This window comes from Heterodontus francisci, chromosome 18, assembly GCF_036365525.1.
Source record: "Heterodontus francisci isolate sHetFra1 chromosome 18, sHetFra1.hap1, whole genome shotgun sequence".
NCBI lineage: Eukaryota > Metazoa > Chordata > Chondrichthyes > Heterodontiformes > Heterodontidae > Heterodontus > Heterodontus francisci.
The window spans coordinates 49,082,980-49,101,076 of record NC_090388.1 but is presented as its reverse complement, the minus strand read 5'-3'; the positions used below and the strand labels follow the sequence as shown (position 1 = coordinate 49,101,076).

At 43.0% G+C, this 18,097-nt stretch overlaps 1 protein-coding gene across 1 annotated transcript in view; it reads left to right on the top strand.

The window, feature by feature from the left end:
* LOC137379610 (synapsin-3-like) overlaps positions 1–18,097 on the top strand; it is a 280,557-nt gene that overhangs the window by 118,246 nt on the left and 144,214 nt on the right. The window lies entirely within an intron of this gene.

Sequence of the window (18,097 nt, the reverse complement as noted above, 5' to 3'; positions counted from 1 at the left end):
AGGTATATATATATTAACAAAGTACACAAATCAGATACAACAAAGATAGATCCCAGATTTACTGGACAGTCCACTCAACATATATGACACCAATTACAGCCACAAAGTACTTCAAAACTCTGAACTTCCTCAGGTAGATCTCCAGCTCCTTCATTCCAGGATGCAGCCACCAATTCTCATCTGACAGTAATTCTCCTTCAACCCAAGCTGCACGGGTACAGTCTTCAAAAAGGCACACATCTCCAAAACCGCCTCAGCTCTGCTCACGACAGTCTTGCTGATGTGGATCCATCAGCATGACTTTTATCTGAGTCCTTTATTGACAACCCTGTCCATTGTATGGCTGGGTCTGGTTAATCAGTTAGCATAAGTAACAGAAATAGCTGCAGCAACTTGTATTTGCCTACTGCCAGCTCTTGGATCCAGCCTTCACTTTCTTCAGCCTGTCTGCACTGCACCCCTGCATGACATGAGCTCAGATGGCTCTGTGTCTTTTTATCTGGTTTGAAAGCAGGACCAGTGGTCCTAAGGAACTTTCAACAAGCCACCTGCTCAGACAACAGCTTGCACACACACCCCCACTGGTCCAGCAGACTGTGGATTCCATCAGAATCTCTGTTAAATGTTTATATAAAATGGATTTCTGTGCGGAACAAAGTTAGGAACCACAACCTGCTGTGGCCACTTGGACATTCACCTATTGCAAATTGCATTCTCATATTACCACTCGTGTTCCCTTGCAGACTTAATGAATAAATGTTGCTCATGGTATGGTACTGAACTATGCACCCATGAGAAACCCTATATTGCATCCCTGATCTGTTAGAAGTTAATTAATTTCAGCAGGGGAAGCATTGGGGTGCTACAGTTAGCCCCATTGGGAGAAATTTTAACCTCTCGCTCCCATCACAGGTGAGGCAGGGTCAGGTTTAAAAATTAAAATTGTTTAAACAACCCCAGCCCACTAGTTACACGCCTGCTGCATGACAAGAGGTGGGACACCTAATTATAATATTTAAATTAGTCTCCCACAAAGCAGTTGCGAGGCTAATTTAAATTACGTGCTGACCAGCTGGGTTTTCCAGGGCTCGTGAAACCCAGTCACTACATGGAGATGGGAGCAGCCGAATCAAGCAGGTAAATGTTTTTTATAGAACTGCTTGTGAAGCAAACGAAGCAGGCGTGCTTCCCTGGCCCCTCCCCATAACTCAACTCCTTTCCTGTGCCATGAGCTTTCCGGCACCTGCTCCTTCCCAATTGCCAATCCGACACTCCACACTAACCGCTGATTTGACCTGGGCCCCAGCTGTGGCTCTCTGCTGCTGTCTTTCTCGCCTGCCAGCCTGTCAATCTGGGTGGAAACATAGCTTTTAAAAAATGATAATGAGGTCCTGTTGTTAAATTAGTTAGTGACCACTGCTGGAAATTGTACACATATCTGTGAGAAGATGGGTGTCATGCTGCCAGCATCAGTGGAACTGAATCCCTGCATGAATTTTCATTTCAGGAGAAGAGACAAAATTAAATTTTTGGGTGGGGATTGGCAATAAGGAGGGAGGACAACGTGACTTGTGCAAAGGCATGCAACTAGACCTTGTTTCACTTAGCAAGAATGTAAAGACTAAACATTCCTCAAACTAGAGGATGGATAAATGCAAACCTTTGCATTCAGCACCAATGAACCTCGCTGTCAAATCCAGATCCTCTTGATACAAAGCTTCCATAGAACAATGAATGTGTTGTTGTTTTTCAGTCACTGCGCAACTCAGATGTCGCCCAGATTAGGGCATCCTTCCTTTGAGAACATATTTTCCAAATTGTGTTGACTTTACCATGTTTCTACTTGACCTTGTTCATGTTTGATGATATTCCTACAGCTCTGATAGCAAAACAGACAAAACAACTCATAAAAACTAGCACTGTGCAATATCCACGAGTCAGTCTTTAGATAAATAGCAATTCATACAGCTGAGCTCCAAGCATTGGGACTGGACCTTGATATGGTCTCTGTATTCTCAGACTAACAATGTCAATTCCACAATCGAGTCGGAATCAAACAAAAGATCTACATTTCAAATGGTGAGCTCGAGAGAAAAGCAAGTGTAGTGAAGCATTTGACTTTGTGCAGTCGGAAGACTCCAGCCTTTCTAGGCCTTCTCAATCCACACACCATTACTGTCTGACTGATAGCACACTCCACTGCATTTATTCTATCTCTGTCTCACTCCTTCTTCGACTCGCAATGTCACTCTTTCATCTCTGTTTACCTCCGGTTTTTCTGCAAAATAAGAAAAATGCAATGGAAGTGCAGGGGTCTTTTGCATACAGAATAATAGGAGGTTAGTCTTGCATGAATTAAAGCAGAGAACCAACCCCAGCTTCTTCAACTATCCACATAACTGAAGTCCTCATCCCTGGAACCATTCTCTTAAATCTTTTATGCACCCTATCCAAGCCTTCACATTCTTCCTGAAGTCCAGTGCCAAGAATTGGACATAATGCTGCAGTTGAGGCCAAACCAGTGTTTATAAAGATTGACCATAACTTCCTTGCTTTTGTACCCTGTGCCTCTATTTAAAAGGTTCACGATCCCATATGCCTTTTTAACCACTTTCTCAACCTACCCTGCCACCTTCAACAATTTGTGCACATACACCCGCAAGTGTCTGTGTTCCTGCAGCCCCTTTAAAATTGTATCCTTTATTTTATACAGCCTCTCCTCATTCTTCCTGCCAAAATGTATCATTCCACATTTCTCTGCATTAAATTTCATCTGCTATGTGCCCCCTGCCCCTAATTCCACCAGTCTGACTATGTCCTCTTGAATTATTTTCTTGTGCATGCCCATTTTTAAAACGCACCACGAGAAATCTAGACAAAATGATGTTGCCATCCTGACTTTTACTATACAGTAAAAAATCAATTAAGAGGAAAATCCTGAGCTGTCAGCATCATTTATGTGGTTGTTAAAAGTTTAAAAGCTGGCCTTAGGCAGTCTCTCATGTACAGTGTCATTAGTCACTCCTGTAAGTGGTCTGAGTGTCTTAAGTTTAGGGGTACGCTCATGATGCCCGATATCTAATTACATGATAGTGTAACCCAGAGGTATAACAGTAATAATCCCATGTGACCTGAACCAGATAGGCTAATCTTTCACACAAACCGTCATATGAAATTCCTCAGTCTTTTCAAAGGTGGACTAAAATAAGAGCTGGGACGATGAGGCCAGTTACAAATCATTAAACAGCTTCATTTTGAACAAAATTAACATTATAGAGCAGCAGTTGTAATCAGAATCACTCTTTTCAATCTGTACAACTTGTTTTTGCATAAAAAGTTTGAAAGAGATATAGTTCATTCTGAAACTGGGGTCTTAAATCTGAACAAAGGAAACTATGAAGGTATGAGTGGCAAGTTAGCTATGGTGGATTGGGAAAATACATTAAAAGATTTGATGGTAGTATTACACAATTTACAACAAATATAAATTCCTCTGACACACAAAAACCCAACAGGAAAGGTGAATCAACCGTGGCTAACAAAAGAAGTTAAAGATTGCATTAGGTCAAAGGAAGTGGCTTATAAGGTCACCAAAAAAAGTGGTAAGCCCGAGGATTGGAAGCAATTTAGAGTCCGACAAAGGAGGACCAAGAAACCGATAAAGAAAGGGAAAAGATTATGAATGTAAGCTAGCCAGAAACATGAAGGCAGACTGTAAAAGCTTGTTTAGATATGTGAAAAGGAAATGATTAGCAAGGACGAATGTGGGTCCATTCCAGGTGGAGACAGGAGAGTTTGTGGTGGAGAATGAGGAAATGGCGGAGAAACTAAACAATTACATTGTGTTTGTCTTCACGGAGGAAGACACAGAAAATCTCCCAGAAATACTATGGAACCAAGGGACTTGTAAAAATGAAGAACTGAAATTAATTAGTATCAATAAAGAATAGTACTTGAAAAATTAATTGGATTGAAAGTTGATAAATCCCCTGGACCAAATGAGCTACATCCCAGAATATTGAAAGAGGTGGCTGTAGAAATAGTAGATGCATTGTTGGTTATCTTTCAAAACTTAGATTCTGGAAGGGTTCCTGCAGACTGGAAAGTAGCAAATGTAACCCCACTGTTTAAGAAGGGAGCAAGAGAGAAAACGGAGAACTACAGACCTGTTAGTTTGACGTCAGTAGTAGGGAAAACGTTAGAATCTATTATAAAGGATGAGATAACTGGACACTTGGAAAATAATGATATGATTGGGCAGAGTCACCATGGATTTGTGAAAAGGAAATTCTGTTTGATAAACCTGTTAGAGTTTTTTGAGGATGTTACTTGTAGCATAGATAAAGGAGAACCAGTAGATGTGATGTATTTTGATTTTCAGAAGGCTTTTGATAAGGTCCCACACAGGAGGTTAGTAAACAAAATTAGAGCACTTGGGATTGGGGGTAATATACTGCAATGTATTGAGAATTGGTTGACAGACAGAAAACAGGGAGTAGGAATAAAGGGATCATTCTCAGGATGGCAGGCTGTTAATAGTGGGGTACTGCAAGTATCAGTGCTTGGGCCACAGCTGTTCACAATCTACTGTAATAGTTCCAAATTTGCTGATAACACAAAACTAGGTGGGAATGTAAGTTGTGAGGAGGATGGAGGAGACTTCAAGGGGATTTTGACAGGCTAAGTGAATGGGCAAGAACATGTCAGATGGAATATAACATGAATAAGTATGAAGTGATCCACTTTAGTAGAAAAAACAGAAAGGCAGAGTAATTCTTAAATGGTGAGAGATTGGAAACTGTTGATGTTCAAAGAGACCTAGGTGTCCTTGTTCAAGAGTCACTAAAAGCTTGTATGCTGGTGCAGCAAGCAATAAAGAAGGCAAATGGTATGTTGGCCTTCAATGCAAAGGGATTTGAGTACAGGAGTAAAGATGTTTTGCTTCAATTGTATAAAGCCTTGGTGAGACCGTACCGGGAGTATTGTGTACAGTTTCGGTTTCCTTATCTAAGGAAGGATATACTTGCCATAGAGGGATTGCAATGGAGGTTCATCAAATTAATCCCTGAGATGGCGGCACAGTGGCGCCACAGTAGGGGCGGCACAGTGGCGCAGTGGTTAGCACCGCAGCCTCACAGCTCCAGGGACCCGGGTTCGATTCCAGGTACTGCCTGTGTGGAGTTTGCAAGTTCTCCCTGTGTCTGCGTGGGTTTTCTCCGGGTGCTCCGGTTTCCTCCCACAAGCCAAAAGACTTGCAGGTTGGTAGGTAAATTGGCCATTATAAATTGTCACTAGTATAGGTAGGTGGTAGGGAAATATAGGGACAGGTGGGGATGTTTGGTAGGAATATGGGATTAGTGTAGGATTAGTATAAATGGGTGGTTGATGTTCGGCACAGACTCGGTGGGCCGAAGGGCCTGTTTCAGTGCTGTATCTCTAATCTAATCTAATCTAAATGGCAGGATTGTGTTAGTGAGATTGCAGAAACTGGGCCTATATTCTGTAGAGTTTCGAAGAATGAGAGGTGATCTCATTGAAACTTACAAAATTCTTAATGGCATGACAGGGTGGATGTGGATAGGATGTTTCCTCTGCCTGATGAGTCCAGAACAAGGGGGCACAGTCTCAGAATAAGGGGTAGGCCATTTAAGACTGAGATGAGGAGGAATTTCTTCACTCAGAGGGTGGTGAATCTGTGGAATTCTCTACCCCAGAGGGCTGTGGAAGCTCAGTCATTGAGCATGTTCAAGGCAGAAATCAATAGATTTCTGAATACTAATGACATCAAGGGATATGGGGATGGTGGGGAAAAATGGCGTAGAGTTAGATGATCAGCCATGATCTGTTTGAATGGTGGAGCAGGCTCGATGGGCTCCTATTTACTACGATCCTATGAAGAATGAAGGTAATAAAAACACTATGTTTTATCATGTAAGTGGGTCATTAAAAGAACTTATAATGACCCTCCTCCATTTTAATCTTCTGGGGTAGAGATTTGCCTGGACCCATTTTTGAAGCCAGACTCTATACTGTGCAGGCTACACCAGGAGGCCCGAAACTAGCACGAAATTGGGCATGGGCCTCATTAATGTTTTAAGCAAGCTGCCGGCAGCTGTTGGGGCTTCAGATGCTAGCCCTGCTCAGTGATAGCACTTATGCTTCTGAGTTAGAAGGTTGTAGGTTCAAGTCCCACTCCAGAGACTTTATCACATAATCTAAGCTGGCACTCTAGTGCAGTACTGAGGGAATGCTACACGAGCAGAGATGCCATCTTTTGGAGGAGATGTTAAACTGAGGCACTGTCTGCTGTCTCAGTTAGACATAAAAGATACCACAGCACTATTCAAAAAAGAGCAGAAGAGTTTTTGCTGGAGTCCTGGGCAATAATTATCCTTCAATCAACATCACACAAACAGATCATCTGGTAATTATCAAATAGCTGTTTGTGAACATTGCTGTACTCAACTTGGCTGCCACATTTCCGACATTACAACAGTGACTACACTTAAAATGACATCTTTGCCTATAAAGTGCTTTGGGATGTCCTGAGGTTCTGAAAGGTGCTACATAAATGCATATTTTTCTTTCTTTCATCATACACAACATGCACACTGTGAATGATGAATGTCGGGCCATTGGCCTCGCCAGCAGCAGCCCGAAGGTAAGACCCAGGAGGGGCAATCACGACAACTGTGGAGTTGGAGGAGTAACCCTGCTTCTCCTGGCTCTCCACGAAGGGGCCGCTGAGTGGGGCAGACCTGGCACCTACTCTGCTCATCATAAGCAAATTTTACAGACGGGCCCCTCAACAGGTATTAGGCCCCTAATTAGCATATGCTAATATGCCTGTTTTGGACGGCTTTCCAGGAGGTCGAAAAAGGCCCCAAGGATTTAGCAGTGGCCTGAATGCATATATAGTTGATGTAGTCAAGCTGCATGATTGTTTTTCAGAAGTTCGTGATCAGGTACAAGTAATTGTCAGGGACCCTGTTCAGAAAAGCTTTTGGCCTGGAAATGTCCTATTCTGACAGTACAGGAGGGGCCACTGACATCCAGTGCTTGCTGCTGCAGCTTGGTGAAGTTTGTTATGTTGACTGGTCCTCTTCCTGGTCTCATCATGGCCTTGTGCTCTGACTTGCCCTGCAGAGAAATAGAGGGGACGTCTGGCAAGTGGGAGGCTTTTAAAAGTGAGATAGGAAGAGTTCAGGGCCGGAATGTTCCTGTTGGATGGAAGGACAAGGCTGGCAAGTTTAGGGAACCTTGGTTGACAAGGGATATTGAGGGTATGGTCAGGACAAAGAAGGAGGCATATGTCAGGTATATGCAGCTGGGATCGAGCGAGTCCCTCGAGGAGTATAGGGGATGTAGGACTACACTTAAGAAGGAAATTAGGAGGACAAAAAGAGGCCATGAGATTTCCCTGGCAGATAAGATAAAGGAGAATCCTAAAAGATTCTATAAGTATATTAAGAGTAAAAGGGTAGCTAGGGAGCGTAGGTCCCCTTAGGGATCAGTGTGGCAATCTATGTGTGGAGCCACAGGAAATGGGCGAGGTCTTAAATGAATACTTCTCGTCAGTATTTACTGTGGAGAAGGTCACGGAAGCTATTGAGTTCAAGGGAGGGAACAGCGATATCCTGGAGATTATCAACATTACAAAGGAGGAGGTGTTGGAGGTTTTGAAGCGCATTAGGTGGATAAATCCCCAGGGCCTGACCAGGTGTATCCTAGGATGCTTTGGGAAGCAAGGGAGGAGATTGCTGAGGCCCTGGCAGAGATTTTTGTATCATCGTTAGCCACGGGTGAGGTACTGGAAGACTGGAGGATAGCTAATGTTGTGCCTTTATTTAAGAAGGGCAGCAGGGATAAGCCAGGGGCCTACAGGCCGGTGAGCCTTACATCAGTGGTGGGAAAGTTATTGGAAGGGATTCTGAGAGACAAGATTTATATGCCTCTGGAAAGGCATGGTCTGATTAGGGATAGTCAGCATGGCTTTGTGCGTGGGAAATCATGTCTCACGAATTTGATTGAGTTTTTCGAGGAGGTGACCAGGAGGATTGACGAGGGCAAGACGATGGACGTTGTCTACATGGACTTTAGCAGGGCCTTTGACAAGGTCCGCATGGTAGGCTGGTCCAGAAGTTTCGAACACATGGGATCCAGGGTGAGCTAGCAAATTGGATACAAAATTGGCTTGGTGATAGGAGGCAGAGGGTGGTCGTGGAGGGTTGTTTTTCACATTGGAGGCCGGTGACCAGTGGTGTGCCGCAGGGATCAGTGCTGGGCCCTCTGGTGTTTGTCATATATATTAATGACTTGGATGTGAATGTAAGGGGCATGATTAGTAAGTTTGCAGATGACACTAAAATTGGTGGTATAGTGGACAGTGAAGAAGGTTGTCTAAGGTTACAACAGGATATAGATCAACTGGGAAAGTGGGCAAGGGATTGGCAAATGGAATTTAACGCAGACAAGTGTGAAGTGATGCATTTTGGGAAGTTAAACCAGGGCAGGACATATACAGTGAATGGCAGGGCCCTGGGGAGTGTTGTTGAGCAGAGAGACCTTGGGGTGCAAGTACATAGTTCCCTGAAAGTGGCAAAACAGGTAGACAGGGTGGTGAAGAAGGCGTATGGCATGCTTGCCTTCATCGGCCGAGGCATTGAGTACAAGAGTTGGGACGTCATGTTACAGTTGTACATGACGTTGGTTCGGCCACATTTGGAGTAATGTGTGCAGTTCTGGTCGCCGCACTACAGGAAAGATGTGATTAAGCTGGAGAGGGTGCAGAAAAGATTCACAAGGATGTTGCCTGGTTTGGAAGGTTAGAGTTATAAAGAGAGATTGGATAGGCTGGGTCTGTTTTCCCTGGAGTGAAGGAGGCTGAGAGGGGACATGATAGAGGTATATAAAATTATGAGAGGGGTAGATAGCCAGAGTCTGTTTCCCATGGTAGGGGTGACTAAAATTAGAGGGCATAGATTTAAGGTGAGAGGGAGGAGGTTTAAAGGGGATCAAAGGGGTACATTTTTCACACAAAGAATAGTGGGTATCTGGAACGAGCTGCCTGAGGAGGTGGTGGAGGCAGGAACAGTCACGACATTTAAGAAGCATCTGGACAGGTACTTGAATGAGCAAGGCATAGAGGGATATGGAATTAATGCAGGCAGATGGGATTAGTATAGATCGGCATTATGGTCGGCATGGATGCGGTGGACCAAAGGGCATGTTTCTATGCTGTACGACTCTATGACTCTAATATTAGTGAGTAGCTTGTACAATGGAGAGTGGGGTTTCTGCTTATTGTGAAAAAGCTGAGACAGAAGAAGCCAATGGTATCAGAATGGTGAGGTATTGAATGGGAAGGAAATGAGTGGAGTGTGAAGACATTTATTTAATCTTCAGGAACCCTTTAACGAAACAAACTTGGGAAGTAGCAGATTAGCAACAAGGCTGGGAGGTGGGGCATCAAATAGCAAGGGAAGGCAGGGGTTGGAGTGCCTATCGACTGCCTGACGCCATAGAAGTTTACCGGGGGTAGGGAAGGTTGAGGATGGCTTTCCTGCCCAGAGGCCAATTGAGACCCTTAAGTGGCCCATTAAAGGACTTTCCCACTTGTTATTCTACCAGCGGCAGGGTGGAGGGGGCCCTCCGCCATGTGGGGAGGCATCCCAGTAAGAGCTGGTGGCCTCCCTGTGTGCGGGGGCTGGGGGTGGGGTTGGAGGGTGGCCCTCCTGAGTGAGCATCCTGTGGCCCACCGAGGGCCACCCCCACTGAAAGCCCCCCTCCCAGCCTCACTAACAACCCCACTACTTTGCCTAGGCCTGCTTGAATGGCCCCGGCAAGCCTGACCCTACTTATATTAATTCCAGGGCCGCCACCATGGCTTCTGCTCTGGGTCTCCTACAGTACCAGCAGTGGCTACTGGTCCCGGTGGCACTGCTGGCCCTCTGACTAGCCGGCAGCTTTTGGGGCGGGATCTTGTCCCTTAAAGGGGTTGGCATCTCCAAAGGTGGGCAATTAATTCAGCCTGGGGTCGGACAAATGGCTGAGGCAGGACCACACCCCCCATGCTTTCCAGCCCATTGCGGGACCCCGTCCACTGAAATAAAATCCCGCCCATAGTTTAAAAAGACTTTTAAAAAGGTATTGTTTTATTGACATGGCAATACATTGGTTAAAAACCTGCCTTTTAACAAGCTCTAATCATCAAACAGATTAGTACGTTATTTAATTGCAATCCGAGAATGTAATTAAAGTCAAGTACACAGCTGCCACGCCACTAGCGTCATTATCTTTCAATCTACATTGTATGTACAATTGTAGATTGTAGGAAACAAATCCAGAGCTCCTTGGATGACAAAAGAGATAGAGGTTAAGATGAAGAAGAAAAAGTTTGTTTATGACAGATATCAGGTGGATAATACAATGGAGAACCAGCTGAATATAGAAGATTCAGAGGGGAAGTGAAAATCAAATAAGCGAAGCAAAGCGGGAGTATGAAAAGAGACTGGCAGATAACATCAAAGGAAATCCCAAAGTCTTCTATAGGCATATAAATAGTAAAAAGGTGGTAAAAGGAGGAGTAGGGCTGAATAGGGACCAAAAAGGGAATTTACACTTGGAAGCAGGGGAATAGCTGAGGTACTAAATGAATACTTTGCATCTGTCTTTACTAAGAAAGAAGATGTTACCTAGGCCACAGTGAAAAAGGAGGTAATTAATACACTAGAAGGATTTAAAGTTGATAAGGAGGAGGTATTAGATAGGCTGTCTATACTTAAAATTAATAAAGCACCAGGAGCACCAGGAGCAGATGAGATGCTGATACTGAGGGAAGTGAGAATGGAAATTGCAGAAGCACTGGCCATAATTTTCCAGTCTTCCTTAGACTCAGGGTTGGTGCCAGAGGACTGGAGAATTACAAATGTTACACCCTTGTTCAAAAGAGGATGTAAAGATTAGCCCAGCAAACATGGGCCAGTCAGTTTTTTGAAGTTTTGAGTTTTTTGAAGAGGTAACAGAGAGGATTGACAAAGGAAAGGCTGTTGGTTTGGTGTACATGGACTTCCAAAAGGCATTTGATAGAGTGCCACACAACATACTTGTGAGCAAAGTTATAGCAAAGGGACAGTCGCAACGTGGATATGTAATTGGCTGTGTGACATGAAACAGAGAGTAGTGATTAATGAATGTTTTTCGGGCTGGATAAAGGTTTTTAGTTGAGTTCCCCAGGAGTCAGTTTGGGACCCTTGTTCTTCCTGATATATATTAATGACCTAGACCCTGGTGTACAGGATATAATTTCAAAATTTGCAGTTGATACAAAACTTGGAAGTATTGTGAACTGTGAGGAGGATAGAGTAGTGTTATGGACAGGTGAGGAGGGAGTCTCAAGCTCCCCTCTTGCCCTTTTCTCTTATTTGACCGCAACAGGGTTTATTCCTTTTGAACAGTGGTTGTGCTTACCACCTCTGTGAGTGTTTTACCTTTTTCCTTTACTGTAATTACAAAAGAACCAATCAGACAGGTTTTCTTGAGTTTAAACAAGAAAGAAGTATGTTTATTATATTTAACACTCTAACCTGATTTAAAAATACTAAAAATACGCTGCACATTCACATGAAAATCACACACACACAAGTAGATTACAGGAGGGGAAATAGATTTGGTGGTTGGATTAAGTCCAGAATAAATGGAACTTAAATACAGTCTGTAAAATGGGTGATCCAGTAGTCTCGACTGAAGCTGTATTCTTGAAGTTCTTGGTTGGTTAAAGTGTATTTTCACTGGCTTGCTTTGCTCAGGGTTTTCCTGAAGGCAGAATCTGTAGCTGGCTCTCTTTCCTAGGTTGCTGGCTGTAGCAGTTTGTAGGCTTGGAGGATCCCCCAGTCGCAGCCAGTTTTCACTTGATGTTTTCTGGGGAGAGAGAGAAAAGAGAGAGACAGGGGAACAGCAGCCTTCTCAGCTGCTGTACACTCAGTTACTGCCTGTCTGTTTGTCTGAAGCAAAACTTACAGTTTCTTCAGAGATGAGCAGATGGTCACATGGTTCTGTCACCCCCCCCCCCCCCCCACCCCCTTTGTCTTAATGAGGTCCAAAGTCAAAAACCCAAAACTTCTCTTAGGTGGGGTTGGCAGTGTTTACCCCCTGGAGGGACATCTCCATGAATGAATGCCTCAAGATGGTTTGGAATGTCCCGCTAATAAGGGTGATCTGGCTAATCTAATCAGTTAGCCAAAGCATTGTTCTGGCTGTGTTTCTTGTTAGACTTTTTGTCTCCAGTTCAGTCTCCTGGCATTTCAAATGTAAATTGCAGTGGCTAACTTGGCTGCTAGTTTTTGTAAAAGTTACTGTAAGGTTTATTTTTCCATTAAAAGTATAATGTAAGTTTCTAGCCAATTAAATTAATATTTTCCATTTGGCATATAAGGTTTTTCTGACAGTAGAAATTCAAAAGGCCATAGACAAGTTGGTAGAAAGGGCGGACAAATGGCAGATGAAGTTCAATGTGGAGAAATTAGAAGTGATTCATTTTGGTAGGAAGAACATGAAGAGACAATATAAAATAAAGAGTACAATTCTAAAGGGGGTGGAGGAGTAGAAGGATCTGGGTATATATTGTCATGAAGACCCCACCTGCCAAGAATGAAGTATGTTAATTTTGTCATATGAACGTTAATTTTAAACTGTTGCTGGAAGGAAGAGATGACTTGTTTAAAGAGATCAGCAGTGGCTGGAAAATATTTGCATACTAAGAGACAGTGCCTGGAGACAACAGAATAGCTCCCTGATTCAATTAACCCAAATGGATTTTGATCACCAGATATTGAATCTGTAAGAAAGCCAGCATTCCAGGGTATCTGCTAAGATGGAGAATCCACAAATGCAGGAGTTTGTTAAAACAGCTAGTTACGTGACTAACCTGCTGACCCAGGTTTTTGGTTTTGAACTGCTCACGGGACAGTTTGGGTCAGATTGCAGCTGAACTTGGAAGAAGAGAGCCTCTCTCCTGGCTAGCTCTCTCTCTCTCTCTCTCTCTCACACAAATCTCCAGATCCACTGAAGTCACTTAAACCTCGAGAGAAAAGACTCCTACATCGAAACAAGTCTAAAAGCGTGCACTGGGCCCCAACGAAATGGCAAGACTTACCGGCAATCAAAGACTCTACATCAGACTCAAAGAACTGTAAATAAATCCCAGCTACTGCCTCAAACTTTTCCCTTTTATTATTTCTACTTTTCTGTCTCTATCTGCGTATGTGTTTATCGCATATGCATGCTAGCATGGTCACATCGTGTATTCATAGTCGTTAACCGAAGTAGAGTTTAAGGTTAATAAACTTCCACCTTTCTTGTTCAAATCCAAGAAACCCTATCTGGTTGATTTCTTTGCCTTACAATTGGAGAGCAGTGAACAAGGATTCACTGAGGGGGAACTAAAAACATGGTGTTTTTAAAATGAAACCCTGTTCCGGTTAAACCAGGCAAAAGCTGAGAGGGAACCCCTAGACCCCTTTCTCACCTGGTCATAACAATATGTACATAAGTCATTGAAGGTGGCAGGACAGGTTGAGAGAGTGGTTAATAAAGCATACAGTATCCTAGGTTTTATGAATTGAGACATGGCGTACAAGAGTAAGGAGGATATGTTGAACTTATGTAAGACACTAGTTCGGCCTCAGCTGGAATATTGTGTCAAGTTCTGGGCACCACACTTTCGGAAAGATGTGAAAGCACTGGAGAAAGTGCAGAAGATATTCATGAGAATGATTCCACGGATGAGAAACTTCAGTTATGAAGATGGATTGGAGAAGTTAGGACTGTTTACCTTGGAGAAGAGAAGACAGAGAGGTGATTTGATAGAGGTATTCAAAATCATAAGGTGTCTGGACAGAGTAAGTGGGGAAAAACAGTTCCCACTTGTGAAAGGATCAAATTTAAAGTAATTGGCAAAAATGACAAAAGGAAAAACTTTTCATGCAGCGAGTGGTTAAGGTCTGGAATGCGCTGCCTAAGAGTGTGCAGGTTTAATCGAGACATTCAAAAGGGAATTAAACTTTTATCTGAAAAGGAAGAATGTGCAGGATTTCGGGGAGAAGGCGAGGAAATGGCACTAGGTGAATTGCTCATTTGGAGAGCCAGTGCAGACACGATGTGCTTCAACAATTCTGTGATTGTGATTCTGTAGCATGGAAACTGGTCTAAATGTATGAAATTCACCATTACCATTGATTTAAATGGGGACGGAGCTATGATAAATACCTGCAGTGAGGCAGAATGGTGCAAAAGTGACAGGAAAAGTATACAGTGGCATAATCAATGGTATAATGCACCTACTCAACAATTTCCTCTTTCTTTAGCATCGTTCAATGGTCCCTGTATCATAGGCGTGCCAATAGAATGGCGCAATTCCCCCACATTCCCCAGAAAAACTGCATTATTGTAATGGAAGCTGTACTAAAATGTAAACACTTTCATCTTATTAACCGAGTAAATTGGCTGTAGTTTGTAGATTAGAGAAATAATAGGGGGTGGCTGTATAATCTGTAGTACAGATGATTCAGCTAAAGGATTAGTGGGCATCATTTTCACAGTGTTTGGCAAACCTTTTTGTTTGGTAAATAGTGTTGAAACTTTGGAATTGAAACGGTCAAAATCATCAAATGGAAAAAAAATCCATAATGGCATTTATGTGTCATGTAATTGCTACAAAATATGATGCATGACAGCTGTTCTTCCTCCAAAGCACCAAGGTCTGTGCTCCTGAAGAGCTGCAATTATTCAGTAAACAGAGTCTGTGGGCATGGGTGGAGACCAACTGAGAGCTAAAACTCAACAATATAGGCCCTGATATTGCTCTCGTGCACACCATGGGAGTGCTCAGTTCCTTTTGTCTGTTATCAAATGCAAGCTGCACTTTCAGGGGCAGGAAGCCTTTCCTGTTTAGGAAGTTGGGAGGGTTTTAGATCAATCTCACAAAGCTACGTAGGTACCTTCATTGCATCTTGAATCTTAGGAAAGCCAGTAACCCCAAAAAACTGGATGACCTTATCTCACGGCTGCCTTGCTGTGATGCCAAAGGTGATGAATACCCAACTTTCTTGTGAAGTGTGCCAATCACCAGAGAAATGCACCCCTGTACTGCAGCCAATGTGGTATTACAGAGATACCCCATGGCTCCCTGAAATAATTCTGTGCCATAAAAGCTGAGTGGGGGACCATCTTTTTCACCACAGAGTAACAGTGCAGGCAGATGACTGTGGCTTCAGGTCCTCATGTAGAAGGCATTCCTCTTATATAAATCTCCTTACTAAAGAATTTGCATTTATATAGCTCCTTTTGCCACCACAGGTTGATGTGGTGTACTTGGACCTCCAAAAAATGTTTGATAAAGTGCCACATAACAGGCTTGTCAGCAAAGTTAAAGCCCATGGAATAAAAGTGTACGAAGTTGGCTGAGTGACAGAAACAGAGTGTATTAGTGAACAATTGTTTTGGGGACTGGAGAACGGTATATACTGGGGTTCCCCAGGGATTGCTCCTAGTCCCACTGCTTTTGTTGATCTATGATAATGACCTAGACTTGGTGTACAGGGCACAATTTCAAAATTTGCAGATAACACAAAACTTGGAAGTATTGTAAACTGTGAGGAGGATAGTGATAGATTTCAAGAGGACATAGGCTGGTGGAATGGGTTGGCAGGTGTCAGATGAAATTTAATGCACAGAAGTGTGAAGTGATACATTTTTGTAGGAAGAATCAGGAGAGACAATATAAAATAGAGGATACAATTCTAAAGAGGGTGCAGGAACAGAGGGGTCTGGGGGTATATGTGCACAAATTGTTGAAGGTGAGAGGGCAGGTTGAGAAAGCAGTTAAAAAGGCTTGCGGGATCCTGGACTTTATAAATAGAGGCAAATAGTATAGAAGCAAGGAAGTTATGGTGAACCTTTATAAAACACTGTTTCAGCCTCAACTGGAGTTTTGTGTTCAATTCTGGAGACCACAGTTTAGGAAGAATGTGAAGGCGTTGGAGAGGATTCAGAAAATATTTATGAGAATGGTTCTGGAGATGAGAGACTTTGTTTATGTGGATAGATTGGAGAAGTTGGGTCTGTTCTCATTAGAGAAGTAAAGATTAAGAGGATTTTGATAGAAGTGTTCAAAATCATTAGGGGTCTGGACAAAGTATATAGGGAGAAACTGTTCCCATTGGCAGAAGTATTGAGAACCAGAAGACACCGATTTAAGGTGATTGGCAAAAGAAGCAACAGTGACATGAGGAAAAATGTTTTTATTCAACAAGAGGTTGGGATCTGGAATGCACAGCCTGAGAGTGTGGTGAAGGCAGATTCAATCATGACTTTCAAAAGAAAATTGGATAATTATCCAAAGAGAAAAGATTTGCAGGGCTATGGGGAAAGGCGGGGGAGTGGGACCAGGTGAGTTGCTCTTGCAGAGAGCTGGCATGGACATGATGAGCTGTAACTATTCTATGATTCGAAGAGAATAGGGGTGGATTTCATGGACAAGATGAACTCAGAGAACATGACTGGAAATAGGAGAAGTTAGAAAAATAGAAATAATGGCCCTGAAATTCATGGAGACCCAACCTACCACTGGAACCACTGGGGCTGGCTTTCCAGCTGCCAGTCTGGCTTCTGATTGACCCTATCCCAAATTCTAGGGATGTGGCCATTGACAAAAAAGGGGCCACACCATTTGTGGCACTTCTTCGGCATCTGCCTCATAGGGATGCCAAGAGTGTCACAGTTAAGTCTTGCCACCGCATTGGTCATTTTTGTTGAAGAGTTTTTTTTTAAATGTTGGGAGTTTTGGTGGATCTGTTTTTCTAACAGCGACCAATTGTGCTCTGATTGACTGACATTAGCAAACCAGCATGAGGCGCCAACTCCAGCTTTTTGCAGGTGTACTTTAAGGTAACTGGGACGTCTGGTGGACCAGTCCTGCCTCATTCGATGATGGCTGGATGGAAGGTGGTGGGGACAATAAGTGCCTACTCCTCCCATTAGAATTTCCGAGTGCTTAAAAAAAAGGACTGAGACGTTGCAGAACTGATTTCTGTTCCAAATTCTGTGTCCCACCAGACATATTTCCTGGTTTCATCCACTCAAGCCCAGGGATTTTGAGGTAATAGTTTTACTTGAAAGAAAGGAATTCACCATTGCATGGTTCCACTCCATTGTTTTTAGCCCACTGTGTCTCTTCATGACTTCACTGGAGTGGACTAACATGATGTTGCATCGAAGTCTGTACAAAATAATAGCTCCTAGACAGCCTGTAACCACAGCTCGGGTAACATTTGTAATTTTTAAAGGGAGTTGTCTTTGTAGCCCCTCAGCAAGATTCTTGTGGTCAGACTAAAGAACTCATCTCCAAGTCCACTTCAGTGCTGGCTTGAGCCTCTCTCACTTGGTTGCTTCATTGGGACACACTTTGATAGTCATGAGTGCTGACAGCATTGTAACCAGCAATTCTGTGGCATGAAACAGTAACAAGGGAAGCCCAGAAGTAAAAAGAAAGACTTGCATTTATTAGCGCTTTTAATGACTATCAGACACCTCAAAGCGCTTTACAGTCAATGAAGTACCAATAGTTCAAATAGTATTATATAACAGATCTTTGAGGACAATGGAGCAGTCTGAAAAACTCAGGAACAGGAGTAGGCCATTCAGCTGATCGAGCTCGCTTTTCTGTATTTGTTAGGCATCACAGCTGTAACTTTTTAATTGCAATTGCCTGCCTTTTCTCCATTTCCTTTTAATAGCTTTACTTCAGAGGAATGCCCTTACTTGCCAAATAACTGCGTGACTTTTAACCATTTTCAATTAATTCGGCATCTTTATTTTGGATATACTCCCTTCCATATCCAAATCCAAATATCTCCAGCACCAATCTCTGAGAGTTGCTTGTCAGTACTTACCAATCCAAAAATGTCCCTTTATTACCACATCTCTGCCTCATCCTTCCCAACTTTTTTTAAAAATTCATGCCATGCGACTGTATCCAATTGCATTAGCAATCTCTTGGGCAGAAGCTTAGCAATCCTTCTTTAATTCTATATAATATATA